This window comes from Diabrotica virgifera, chromosome 4, assembly GCF_917563875.1.
Source record: "Diabrotica virgifera virgifera chromosome 4, PGI_DIABVI_V3a".
NCBI lineage: Eukaryota > Metazoa > Arthropoda > Insecta > Coleoptera > Chrysomelidae > Diabrotica > Diabrotica virgifera.
In genome coordinates this window covers 20,375,371-20,389,919 of record NC_065446.1, presented here as the reverse complement: position 1 = coordinate 20,389,919, position 14,549 = coordinate 20,375,371, and the positions used below count along the sequence as shown (strand labels likewise).

Genomic DNA, 14,549 nt, shown 5'->3' with positions numbered 1-14,549 from the left:
CCATATTCCAAGCTCTAAAATATTTAAATTCTTACCGATTTCCTTAGCTCTATATCACAAAAAGTGCTAATAAATATTTTTGTTCAGAATGATCTCAGCTATATTTTTCGATGTTTTTCGTTGACTTCCCAGGTTGGATTTTAGGGGGAGGCCCGGTGGTAGGAGTGGCAAACTTTTTTGAATCTTTTCTGGGGTCCCAAAATTGATATTCTCAGCAAAATTCAGCTTGTTCTATGACGACTGAACTATAATAAGGGAAACAGGTAGTCCGTAAGAAATATCCTGTCTAACTGTAGTATAGTATAGTTGATCCAAGAGATGCCATAGCCCAGACATCCAAAGTGAAAGTTATCCTTCAACACCAAATTGTTCTATATGGTCCACACAATGTCCAGAAAAAAGTCACACCATTTTGAGCGTCGGGTTTGGGGGGGAGAGGGGGGAGAAATCGGTAAATTCGTAAATTTTTAAGTTTTTCGCCAATATTTCTAAAACTATGCGGTTTAGCATGAACAACTTTCTATACAAAATTGTTCTACATTAAATATGAAATAAAAAAGGCCCTATGCATAATCTTTCTAAAATGAATGGTTCCAAAGTTACGGAGGTAATTTAGAATAACTGGTCCAAAAAAAGGCCTAACCCAAACATCCAAAGTAAAAGTTTTCCTCCAACACCAAAATGTTCTATATGGTCCACATATTGTTCAGTAAAAAGTTACACCATTTTGAGCCTCCGGTTTGGGAGGGAGATGGGAGAGAAGCCGGTAAATTAGTAGTTTTTTTAAGTTTTTCGTCAATATTTCTAAAACTATGCTTTAGCGTAAACAATGTTATACACAAAAATATTCTACATGAAATTTAAAACAAAAAATGTTCTATACATAATTGTTATAAAATCAACGGTTCCAGAGTTACGGAGGGTGAAAGTCGAGGTTTTCGATACTTTTTATATTTTTTGGGCAATATTTATGATGTAACTATACCAAAAACCCAGACACCCAAAGTGAAAGTTATCCTCCAACACGAAATTGTTCTATATTATCTATATGGTCCACATAATGTTCAGAAAAAAGTCACACCATTTTGAGCGTCGGGTTTGGGGGGAGAGGGGGGAGAATTTGGTAAATATAAAAAGTATCTAAAACCTCCACTTTTCACCCTCCGTAACTCTGGAACCGTTGATTTTATAACAATTATGTATGGAACCTTTTTTGTTTTAAATTTTATGTAGAACATTTTTGCTTAGAACATTCCTCACGCTAAAGCATAGTTTTAGAAATATTGACGAAAAACGTAAAAAAACTACTAATTTACCGACTTCTCCCCCATCTCCTCCCCCCCCCCAAACCGGACGCTCAAAATGGTGTAACTTTTTACTGAACAATATGTGGACCATATACAACAATTTGGTTTTAAAGGAAAACTTTTACTTTGGATGTCTGGGTTAGGCCTTTTTTGGACCAATTATACTATACTACCTCCGTAACTTTGGGACCGTTCATTTTAGAAGGGTTATGCATAGGACCTTTTTTATTTCAAATTTAATGTAGAACAATTTTGTGTAGAGGGTTGTTCATGCTAAACCGCTAAGTTTTAGAAATATTGACGAAAAACTTAAAAAACTACGAATTTGCAGATTTCTCCCCCCTCTCCCCCCCCCCAAACCCGACGCTCAAAATGGTGTAACTTTTTTCTGAACATTATGTGGACCATATAGAATAATTTGGTGTTAGAGGATAACTTTCACTTTGGATGTCTGGGTTTGTGTCTAACTATACCATACTACTGAGAGAATCCAGAAATTTTAAGTATTGAAATATTGCAAACCTGTTGATGCAAACTAGGCGAGCGGAGGGCACCCCCAAAATGACCAGGTACTGACGACGGAGAGGTGAATGGCCAATTTTAGACATGCTGTATGTTTTTGACGGTGCTGAAAACGAAAATGAGATTTATTTTAAATTTCATGGGGGGAATATTGTCAAAATCGCAATTTTATCCTAAAAATAAAAAAAAATCACTTTTTTTTGCGTTTACCTCGCTACAACTCTGTTCCATTTTAATATTTTTTTCCGAACTTTTTACAGTATATAGTATAATATAGCTCTAATATTTCTGAAGACAACTGTTTCAAGCTTTAATGCTTATTCTGATAAACGTTATGAATTTTTTAAAGGAAAAGGTGCGGATTTGTGCCTTGCAAAGTTTATTCGCAAAAGTTGAGTGACGAAATTTAAAATTTAGCCTTTTAATCACGTTTATGTTAAAATAGAAAGTATTTTTTCTCATGAGCATCTTTCAGTGCGTGACAGTTTCTCGATTTCTTTCTAACGCATTAAATTGTATGTGACAGAAAAAAAGGCACGTCGGTGATTACAAACATTTATAACATTTATTCTACTTTAATCGCTTTAATCGAAAAAAAATTATTTACCAATTATATTATAATATATCTACGAATATAACCTGTACAATTTATAAGACTATACAAATCAAAGAAAATACCATTTAATAAATGCAATAAACACAACTGATTTGTTTTTATGCCAAATTGCAAATAAAATGTGACAACTGTCATAATTAACTAAAATGTCATAATAATATAAATGTTGTACATGTGTATTATCACGGACTTACCTTTTTTTATCATTTTTGACGCACTGAAAAATGCTCATGAAAAGGACATACAAAGAAGTTTTTTGGAAAATTTTAGATCAAAATGTTTTACAGAAAAAACAATAGTGCAACTTTTATTATCGACATTAGAAATCCCCAATAAAACGGTTATTTTTCGAGATACTGACCATGGGTGATGAATCGCTAATTTTGGTCTAACATTATATTTTTGACGGTGCTGAAAACGAAAATGAAATTTATTTTAAATTTTAGGTGGAGAAATATTGTCAAAATCGCAATTTTACCCTAAAAATAAAAAAAAGTGAAATCACACTTTTTTGCGTTTAATTCGCTACAACTCTGGTCCATTTTAATATTTTTTTCAAAAGTTTGTACACTATATGTTGGTCACATCTTTGAAGAAAATGGTATCTGTTTTAAGCTGTTAGTTTTATTCTAGTAAAAGTTATGAATTTTTTAACGTATAAGATGCAGATTCGTGAATCGCAAAGTTTAATCGCAAAAGTTGAGTGGCAAAATTTGAAATTTATCTTATTAATCACGTTTATGTTAAAACATAGAGTACAAAGAAGTTTTCTGGAAAGTTTTAGTTACAAATGTGTTAGAGAAAAAAAAAGGCGTAACTTTTAATATAGACGTTATACATCCCCAAAATAACTTTATTTTTCGAGATACTGACCATGTGCGGTGAATGGCTAATTTTGGTCTTATTTTATATTTTCGATGGTGCTGACAAAGAAAAAGAGGTTTATTTTGAATTTTATGTGAGGGAACATAGTCGAAATCGCAATTTTAACCTAAAAATAAATAAAAGAATGAAGTCACGAATTTTTACGTTTAACTCGCTACAACTCTGTTCCATGGAATATGGAATCTCTAACGCGAGAATTTTACTGTCATCGTTGCATTTGGTTGTCTTTTTAAAGACAGATTTGCTATGATTTTTTGTGACGGATATTCTTGAGTTGGGATTGATTTCATGTAATCGAATGAACTATCTTTTAGTAAAGTCGTCCCAGGAACGCAACTCATAAATATTGGCGATATCGTTTTAAAGTCTTCTACTTTAAAATGTATAATATACCTCTGAATTGCCAATATAAATGAGTCAGATTAAATAAATTATTAGAAGAATTTTTTTTTACTAAGCAACAACATTTTTGTTTATTTTAGTAGTATTTTGTATTTTGACAACGAAACCCGATTTGGGCTTCAAAACGTTAATAAAATCATTTTTTTAGTAAAATTGTGGCTTATTCCCATTAAAAATAGTTGATTATAAAAATGCCACAAGGAAATAGCTTCAGAACAACTCTGTTCCATTTTAATATTTTTTCTGAAATTTCTACAGCATATATTTTTTACCTTTGTGAATACTATGAAAGTAACTGTAGCCTTTCTGTCGTTTCTCTATAAAAGGTATGAATTTTTAAAAACGAAAGGTGCAGATTCGTGAATTGCAAAGTTAAATCACATTATTTTATTTATTTAGCGTATGGCAATTTGATACACAACATTATCACACATATGTTATAGTCTAACATCTAATGTATTAATATATTCAATCGACGCTGGTGTTGCAGAGGCGAAGTCCAGAGGATCTCCATCATACTTTCTCCGAGGGCCTTCGGCAATCATATGCTGGATGGTCTGTTTCTCGGCGCCGCAGTCGCACTCAGCAGAGGTTCTCATTTTCCATTTATAAAGGGAATCTGCGCAGACTCCATGACCCGTTCTTATCCTGTTAAGAGTTGACCATGATTTTCGGGGGAGGTCAAAACCTGGTGGAGTTTCTGTGATGCATGGTGTGTTTCTCATTATTAGGTTCGGTCTGTCGCTCTGCATGTTCTTCCACTGGGAGTTTATTTGGAAATTGTTGGAACTCAAGTTTATTGCATCTCTAGTCGGAGGTTTTCTGGAGCGCAATCGATGTGAGTTAGCGTCGGCGACATATGTGTGTATAGGTAACTGCGGGTTGTTAAGCAGCTTTTGGAATTCTCTAAGCAGAGCATGCTGACGACGAAGGTTAGGTGGAGGTATGTGGCTCAGTAGTGGAAGCCACTCCACAGGTGTAGACTTGATCGTTCCAGATATGAGACGCATGGCGACATTGAGCTGAGTATCTATAATTTTTTGTGTGAACGCTGTTCAGCCAAACAGGGGAGCAGTATTCAGCTGCGGAGTATACGAGTCCAAAGGCTGAACACCGAGGTGTACTTGCTGTTGAGCCCCATGTAGTCCCGCAAAGCTTCTGTATGATGTTGTTACGGGTTCTCAGCTTTGCTGCGGTGTTCTCAAGATGTTTCTTAAAGGAGAGTGTTCTGTCCAGGGTGACGCCGAGGTACTTGGGATTATAGTTGTGCGTGAGCAGTTGCTTATCAATGTACACTTTAAGTTTTGTGTGGGCCATATTGTGGTTCAGGTGAAAACAGCTAACCTCGGTTTTTTTGGGGTTAGGTTTAAGTCTCCATTGTTTAAAGTACTTAACCAGGCGTTCCAGATCTTCCGTTAGGATTGCCTCGGAGTTTTGTATTAAGGAGTTTTGAGTTGCAAGTGCCCAGTCGTCTGCATATCCAAATTTTTTAGATCTGGTAGGGGGCATATCAGCTATATACATACTAAATAGCAGCGGTGCAAGTACGGAGCCCTGGGGGAGGCCGTTGTTAAGCGTTCTCTGTTTGCTCACTGTAGTTCCCATGGTTACACGAAAGTTTCTACTGCTCAGCATAGTATTTATGAGTCGGGCGGTTGCTTTGCAGGGGATTATTTTCAGGAGCTTATAGATGACGCCATCTTTCCAAACCGTGTCATATGCAGCCGATAGATCGATGAATGCCACAGACGTATTCAGTTTTCTTTGGTAACCTGCCTCTATGTAGGTAGTTATAGAGAGCACTTGGTCAGTGGTGCTTCGTTGAGGCCTGAATCCTCCTTGTTCAATTGGTATTTTTTGAAGTAGCTTTTAGCTGTTCAGGACCAGTCTTTCGAGGAGCTTGTAAGCTGAACTGAGTACAGCGATGGGGCGGTAACTCGCTGGGTTGTCTGTTGGTTTTCCAGGTTTTAGAATGGCTATGATTTTTGTTTGTTTAAAGATGTTTGGTAGGTTACCTGTTTTGAGTTAAATCACAAAAATTAAGTGACAAAATTTAAAATTTATCTATTTGATTACGTTTATGTTAAACCATAGAGTTCAAAGAAGTTTTATGGGGAGTTTTAGATCTAGATGTGTTATAGAAAAATATGGTGCAACTTTTAACTTTAAAGAAAACGTGGTTTAATTTTTATTATATTTAGGGCGAAATTGCGATTTAGACAATGTTCTCCCACCTAAAATTCAAAATAAACTTGATTTTCGTTTTCAGCACCATCAAAATCATAAAGTGAGACCAAAATTAGCAATTTACCACCCATGGTCAGTATCTCGAAAAATACGCGTTATATTGGGGATTTCTAATGTCGACATTAAAAGTTGCACTATTTTTTTTTTCTATAAAACATTTTGATCTAAATCTTACCAGAAAACTTCTTTGTACTCTCTGTTTTAACATAAATGTGCAGTCTTATTCGTACCTTCGAATCGATCTCAGGCTATCATTTACAGTGAGAACCGGATTTATCAATTTTTGTTGAATTATTAAAAACTCGTTAAAAATTTAATACTCGTTAAAAATAAAATTTTATAGTCCAGTGAATTTTTAAATAAACAAATTAAATTGGTTCCCCCATTATGGGGGAACAAAGTTCATTAGGGACGTCCTCTCAGACGAAAGACATAGATAGTGTAATGGAAAATAATAGTTTTCAACCTAGTGCTACTTTGCCGATAGAAAAACAAAAGGATATCAAATATTTCAACTTGGTTTCAGATAAGTACAATTTAGATAATATTTGGGTTTATATTGAAAAAATTGGGAATGAAAGTGGTCTGTCCAGATTGCATCCTATGTCGATAGGTCACCTACTATTTAAGACCCTGAAACTTACACATATTAAAGAGATAAAAAGCATTGGCCGTAATCGTATAAAAGTTTTGCTGTCATCACGTTTAGAAGCTAATAATCTTGTCAAAAATAAATTATTAGACGCTCAAAATTTAAGAGCTTACATTCCAAATCACTTGTTGGAGGTTAAAGGGCTTGTAAGGGATGTAGACACCCAATTTGACATTAATTATCTTATGGAAAACATTGAATCTACCTCCAAAGTTTTAAATATTTATAGGACAAAGCGTAGAATCCAAAAAGAAGAAAAAATTGAATACGTAGATAAAAAACTATAGTTGTCACCTTTGAGGGTAATATTTTACCCAACTATATAGGTTTTAATAGAGTCTATTTTCCGGTAGAACAATTTATTGGTAGGGTCGTTCAATGCTATCGATGTTTGAAATTTGGTCACGTGTCAAAGCAGTGTAAAAGTTCCCAGGAATGTTGTATTCAATGTGGGCAAACTAAAACTACTAACCATACTTGCGATAAAGCTATGTATTGTATACATTGTAAAAGTAATGAGCATGTTACGATATCAAAAAGGTGTCCCTTTTATGAAAAACAAAAAAAGATTAAAAGTATAATGATCGAACAAAAGACTACTTTTTTAGAGGCAAAACATTTGTGTGAACAATCATTTTCTGGTGTTATGAATCAAAATTATTTTTCTTTGCTTGAAAATAATGAACAAGAATTTCCTTCGCTTCCAAAAATTAATAAAAATTCTGTCTCCACTCAGCTAGGCCCACAAACCAATAAAGCGCGCTCTCTAATATCTCCTCAATTGAACATGAATAATTCACATGCATCTGTAGGAAAGAAAAGGAAACCAAATTCTCCTATCATACAATCTCCTATTCATAAACCTATCTTTCCCTTTACATTTGGACCTGCCCAGCCTTTACCGGCTAATCCACATAAACCCAATTATAACAAAGTTGAAAATAAAAATCAGTTGACAAAAACTATAACAAATTTTATAATGAACCTCTTAGAACATATTCGTTCAATTGAAGATATAAAAACGTTAGACGATAAGACTATAATTAATGAATTAGAACAGGTTTTAAATACTGTAAACAATAATAGCTTCTAATGGCTGTACAAAATATTTTAAAAATTGGTCAATGGAATGCTAGATCTATTATGTCAAACAAAAACAGTTTAATGCAATACTTAAACAATAAAAAAATTGATATTTTGCTAATTAGCGAAACATGGTTTAAAAAAGATTCCCATTACAGTTTTAATGGTTATAACCTAATAAGAAGAGATAGGAAGGAAGACCGGTTTGGTGGCGTTGCGATTCTTATCCGTAACACAGTAACCTTCAGTGAACTAAAACTAAATTATAACTTTAATTCTGATATTGAAGTTTGTGGCATCAAAACAAACTTTAAAAATATTGAACTCAATATATTATCTATATACAAACCTCCTAAATGTAAAAGTACAGTATCTGATTGGGCAAATATATTTTCACAGGTCATTGGTTCAGTAGTTATAGGTGGAGATTTCAATGCACATCATACGATTTGGGGATCTAATTATAATGATGCAACTGGAATACAACTTATTAAAACTGCAGATGACTTAAATTTTACAGTAATTAATAATGGAGAACCTACCATTTTAACTAAATCAGATCAAAATAAATCAGCTATTGATGTTACTTTCGTTACAGCTGATCTAGTCAATAAAATTAATTGGTCTATACATACAGACACCTTGGGATCGAATCATTTTATGATCTATATGGAAATTACCGACATTCATTTACCTGAAGAAATTATTCCTAAAAGTAAATGGAATACAAGAAAGGCTAATTGGTCCATGTACGAAATTTCAGCAGAGCAATTTTTCAATAACTATTACCAAATGGAAAATACGTCGGACAAATATAATTTTTTAATTGATTGTATAAATTATGCAGCTCAACTATCAATTCCACAATATAAAGCTTATAAAAACAAAATCAGAAATTCTCCGCCGTGGTGGAATACAAATTGTGATAACATTATCAAGGAAAGAAAAGAAGCACTTTCAAATTATAAGCAAAACCGTAACTTTGAAAATTACTTAAAATGCCAAGAGAGCATGGCTAAAAGTAAAAAAAAATTAAAGGAAATAGCTAAAGAAAGTTGGAAAAACTTTGTCTCAAACTTAAACAAAAACACTCCTTCCTCAGCATTATGGAATCAAGCTAGAAAGATCAATAGAGAACCAATTACTAATCCAACATGTCTTAATGATACATTAGTCGATGAAATTTTTGATCAAGTTGCTCCTCCATCAGTCCAATTACTAAAAAGCTACAGCTATGCTTCAAATGAACAAAACCATTTTTTGCTAGAACCGTTCAACATTACAGAATTAGAATATGCTCTCAAAAATCGGAATAACACAAGTCCAGGTTTGGATAATATTAAATATCCCATGATACAACACCTTCCTAAAATAGCTAAACTCTTGCTGCTGGAAATATTCAATGAGATGGTCAAAAATGGGAGTTTAGTTCCTCAATTTCAAGATGTCATTATAATACCAATACTGAAACCAGGTAAAAATCGCAACGTGGCACAATCATATAGACCTATATCTCTTATGTCATGCCTTCTTAAAACAGTCGAACGAATGATAAAACAGAGATTGGAATGGTGGTTAGAAAAAAAGAAATTACTTCCCAACCTTCAATTTGGGTACAGAAAAGGAAGAAGTACTTTAGACGCCCTTTCAACATTAGTGGTAGATATACAAGATACATTTACAGACAACAATTATTTACCTGCAATATGTATGGACATAGAGGGTGCATATGATAGAGTCTGTCTAGATATTTTAGTTGAAAAATTAGTCAAAAATTTCCAAATACCAGCTCAACTAGCAGGAACAATATATAATTTTTACTCATGTAGAAAGATATATCTCAGAGCACATAACAGTAGTCTCATAGGTCCACGATACAATAACTTGGGGCTGCCCCAAGGATCAGTATTGAGCCCTTTGTTGTTTAATTTGTACACTGCTGATCTACATAATAGCCAAATTGAAAACTGCATTTTGAAGATTATACAATATGCTGACGATTTCCTTGTATACTCTTTTTCAAAAAAATTTGATAATTGTATACAAACATTAGGTAAAATGCACAACTTGTCAAACAATTGGTTCCAACAAAATGGATTTGAAATTTCCACAAACAAATCTAGTGTTTGCATTTTCACACGACACAACTTACCAAATATTGATAAATTACAATTAAGCAATCATGAGTATAGTTTTCAAACTTCTATCAAATATTTGGGGATGATACTTGACCGAAAACTAACATGGAAATCACATATTGAGTTTATGCTAAACAAATGTAATCAAGGAATAAATTTTTTAAAAGCAATTTCAAAAACGTGGTGGGGAGCAGATGTTGAAACATCATTACTTTTCTACAAAGCTTATATACGATCAATCATAGATTATGGTTGTGTACTCTATGGCTCTGCATCTGATCGGGTCCTAAGCAGAATCGACGTAACACAAAATACAGTTCTGAGGATTTGTTTAGGTCAGTGGTTCCCAACCTTTTTCAGCCTACCGCCCATTTTTCCAAAAACAAAATACTTAACGCCCCCCTTAAAAAACTCTTCCATTCTTAAAATTAGTAACGCACTTTCATTCACAATTGTTTTACCTTTTTTGGGTCAAAGGCTACCTTAAATATGATTCGACGGCCCCTTAACTAATCCAAGCAACAACAAATTAAAAAAAAATGATTTATTCAAAAATACAGTATTCATGTATTGATCAAACTTTAACTTAAATACATATCATAAAAAACAATATAATAATAATATAAAATTTTTAATGAGAAGGCTGAGCTTGATGTAATGATAGTAATCTGTCAATATTTGGTTCCATACTTGTCATCAGCAATCTTAAATCACCGCGCTCCACTATGGACAGTCTATTTCTCTTCTTTGTTAATAAATTGCTGACTATGCTAAATCCTCTTTCGGCTAAATACGATGAAGGAAAGGCAATGAAAAACTTCTTTGATGCAGCCCATAAAGCTGGATATAATACTGAAATTTGACATTGCAGCCAAAATTCTTGATATCCATTTTTAAATTTCACTTTTAACTCTTCATTTGTTGACAATTCTATCAATTCCTCCTGTAGTGATAATTCTGCTGTTTCTAAACTTGAGAACGGTTCTAGCACCCAATCTGGAATAATCAGACCAATGATGTCCTGAAATCTATTTCTAAAATCTTCTTGAAGTGCTTCCAAGTGCTGGCAATATACCAGAATGTCTTCATCATTTGTCTTCATAGAGGAAAGATTTTGAAACTGATGAAATTGTCTCCGACCCAAATTTTGCCTATACAAATTAAGTTTTGACACGAACGAGGAAATAGTTCCTTTTGCTTTGATCAAATTCAAATTATCACCTTGTAGCTGTAGGTTTGTTTCATTAAATTTATCGTATAAATCAGTTAAATAAGCAATATCGCTCTTAAATTTTAATAAATTGTCTCTCAAAGAATCATCTTTGCTATCAAAAAACTCTAAAACTGAGTCAAAGAGATCATAAAATCTTTTTAGACAGGTACCCTTCGAAAGCCATCGAACTTCTGTGTGCAACAATAAACGATTAAAATTCTCGTCGTTTTCATCACACATTTTTCTAAACAATCTATCATTGAGAGCACTGCTTCTGATCTTGTTAACTGCAGTAATTACATATTGTAGTGAACAATGAAGGCGATCACTAAGATTTTTTGCAACTAAATGCTGTCTGTGAATTACACAATGCGCGTAACTTTATATTCAGTAAATAGTTTATTTTTGGCAGTCTATGATCAGATTACTATTCAGTATAGTAAATTTTATTAAGATTTTTTGTACTTTTTCCCCAATTCTTCTCTCAGTGTAGGTAGGTCCTAATTAACTTTTACTTTGATCCAGTTTGTGCAAGTTGGTACTTTTTGAATATTTTACAATAACTATACATATAAGGAAACAAATTTAGATTTATTACATTTTTACAAATACCTCGTAAATTACGATAGGGAAAAATAATACAGAATTATAGTAAGTGATATAAATGCCACATAGATACTTACCTTTGTGACAAATATGTATTACAATAAAATATATTTCTAATAAATGCACTGCAACTTTCTGCCAATAACACACAGAAAATTCACCACCCTGCTTTAGCGAAACAATCTCGAATGATTAAGTTATGCCTGACCATGCTGCTGCGCGAAGGAGGAGCCAAAATTCACTTAAAGCAGAAAGGTTCTACTGGAAGTGGAATTATACTAACCAAACTGAAACGTTCGACTGCAACGTCGAAATTGTTGCAGTGTTGGACTGAGTGATAAATAAAAAATTGCACGGTGCATAACCAAAATGCATTTTGTGCATTTCGTTTATATTTTCGGATTCACCTTCTCTATTTCTGTGTGAGAAGCGAAAAGCAAAGTTGTTAGAAGCAAAGAAGCAATGAGTTACTTTAGGGGGGCGGCAGCTGTTCCTCAACGCCCCCCAAATTTTCCTTGGATCCAAAAAGCCCCCTTATCTCTCTTCAACGCCCACCGGTGGGCGGTACCGCCCCCGTTGGGAACCACTGGTTTAGGTGCTATGAAATCAACTCCAATTAATGCGTTACATGTCGAAGCTTTAGAGATGCCACTGAAATATAGAAGAGAATATCTAAGTAAAAAATTTATTATGAAATTACAACATAAAGATACTTCCCTTCATATAAAAATAAGCAAATTGAATGAAGCTGATTTGACGAATAAATATTGGACACACAAGAATTCACCTCCACTTTGTGAAGCTTTTCGCAGTATGTCAAACTTTGATGTTACTTTTAATCCAGACGAAATCTTAGACTTTGAAGATTTTCCTTCTTTATTACATTTGCTAAAAGTTATTAAGCCAAGTTATCATGAAAATGCAGCTATCAGTCATAACATCTTAAGAAGTATCTTGGACGTTTTTTCGGAGTCTATAATTATCTACACAGATGCGTCGAAGTCAACGTTTGGCACTGGATGTGCCTTTTATGTCCCATCAAACAATACAGAAAAAATGTATAAAATAAATAATGCTTTCTCAATATTCAGCGCTGAAGAAATTGCAATTTATCAAGCTTTATTATATTTTATGAATACAGAAAATAAGTCTACAGTAATTGTTTCTGACTCACTTTCCGTACTGACAGCTATTCAGACAATAATATTTCCAAGTCATAATTTAAACAACTATATCTTCCAAATTAAAAAAATACTTTATGAAATCTATAAAAAACGAAGAGAAGTGCATTTCCTATGGGTTAAAGCACACATAGGTATCACCTGTAATGAACATGTTGATTTATTAGCAAAAAAAGCCATCACACATGGATCGTTAACCGGACATAAACCTTCTAATCCAGATATATTTGCAATTGTTAAAAATGAAGTTAACGAACAATGGAGACGAACATGGAACGAATCTAGCAAACATAGTTCCTCACAATATGCGATGATTCAACCTAAAGTGCCTACTGAGTACTGGTTTAAAAATTATTCGGTTCCCCGCAGATATATAACTTCCATTATTAGAATAAAATTTGGGCACGCCTGTTATCCTTTTCATTTGGCGAAAATTAACATTTTATCTTCAAATCTATGTCTAGACTGTCAAAAAGAGGGAGACTTAAATCATATATTTTTTGAGTGCTCAAAGTATACTCAACAAACTAATAAACTAATTGAAAATTTATTAAAATATAATATATTTCCACCTCATAATTTATGTTACCTACTTTCTCTAAATAAGAAAAAAATATATGACTGTTTAATGGAATTTATTTGTAAAAGTAAAATCAACCTTTAAGCATTATCCACACATGATTATTTACCTTTGTTTTATCCCATATGTATTTACCTCATATCCGCGACCTAGTCTAGTTATGTCTAAACGAAATGTCTTGAAGGGTCCCTAGACGAGAAGAAGCAAGTGACCCTGTCTTATTCCTACCTTAACTCCTGAATACAATAATTACAATATTAACGACCACCTTTACGGTAACGTTTCTTTATCTTTCTTATTTTTGTGTTGTTTTATATTTTTGAAATGTTTTTAGTTTTTAAATTTTAAAATATACTTATTGTGACTGGCTGAGTGGCGACAGCCCATGCCAAAAAAGAAAAAAAAAAAAAACATAAATGTGATGAAGCTAAATTTTAAACTTTGTCACACAACTTTTGCGAATAAACTTTGCAATGCACAAATCCGCACCTTTTCTTATGAAAAATTCATAACCTTTAGCAGAATAAGAATAAAGGCTTGAAACAGATAGTGTTGTCTTCAGAAATGTTAGGGCTATATACTGTAAAAATTTTAGAAAAAAATATTAAAATGGAAGAGTTGTAGCGAGGTAAACACAAAAAAACGTGATTTTATTTTTTTTTTATTTTTGGGGAAAACTGCGATTTTGACGATGTTTCCCCACATGAAATTCAAAATAAACCTCATTTTCGTTTTCAGCACCATTAAAAACATACAGTATGACTAAAATTGGCCATTCACCTTTCCGTGGTCAGCATCTCGAGAAATAAGCGGTTTTTTAGGGGTGTTCCGCTCGTCTAAACTGGTTATATCGTGTAATAACTTAACTCAACTGTAACAACTAGTAAAACGTAAAATGAAATAAAAACTTCTGTTGTATTATCTATATGTATAATATATTTATTATAAAATTTAGAATGTCCAAAATTATTATACGTTGAAAATCTTAAGTTTTAAAAAAGTGGAGAAAAATGGGACATTAGTATCCTACGACAGATACCAGCTAACAGTTTGCATACCTCATACTGAGGTAATGTTACTGATGTGCATTCCATTCACTTTTATTCCCAAGGTGTAA

General features: G+C 33.2%; 1 protein-coding gene across 1 annotated transcript in view; it reads left to right on the top strand.

Moving 5' to 3' along the window:
• Positions 1-14,549, top strand: part of LOC126882944 (glutamate decarboxylase) — a 264,997-nt gene that overhangs the window by 83,626 nt on the left and 166,822 nt on the right. The window lies entirely within an intron of this gene.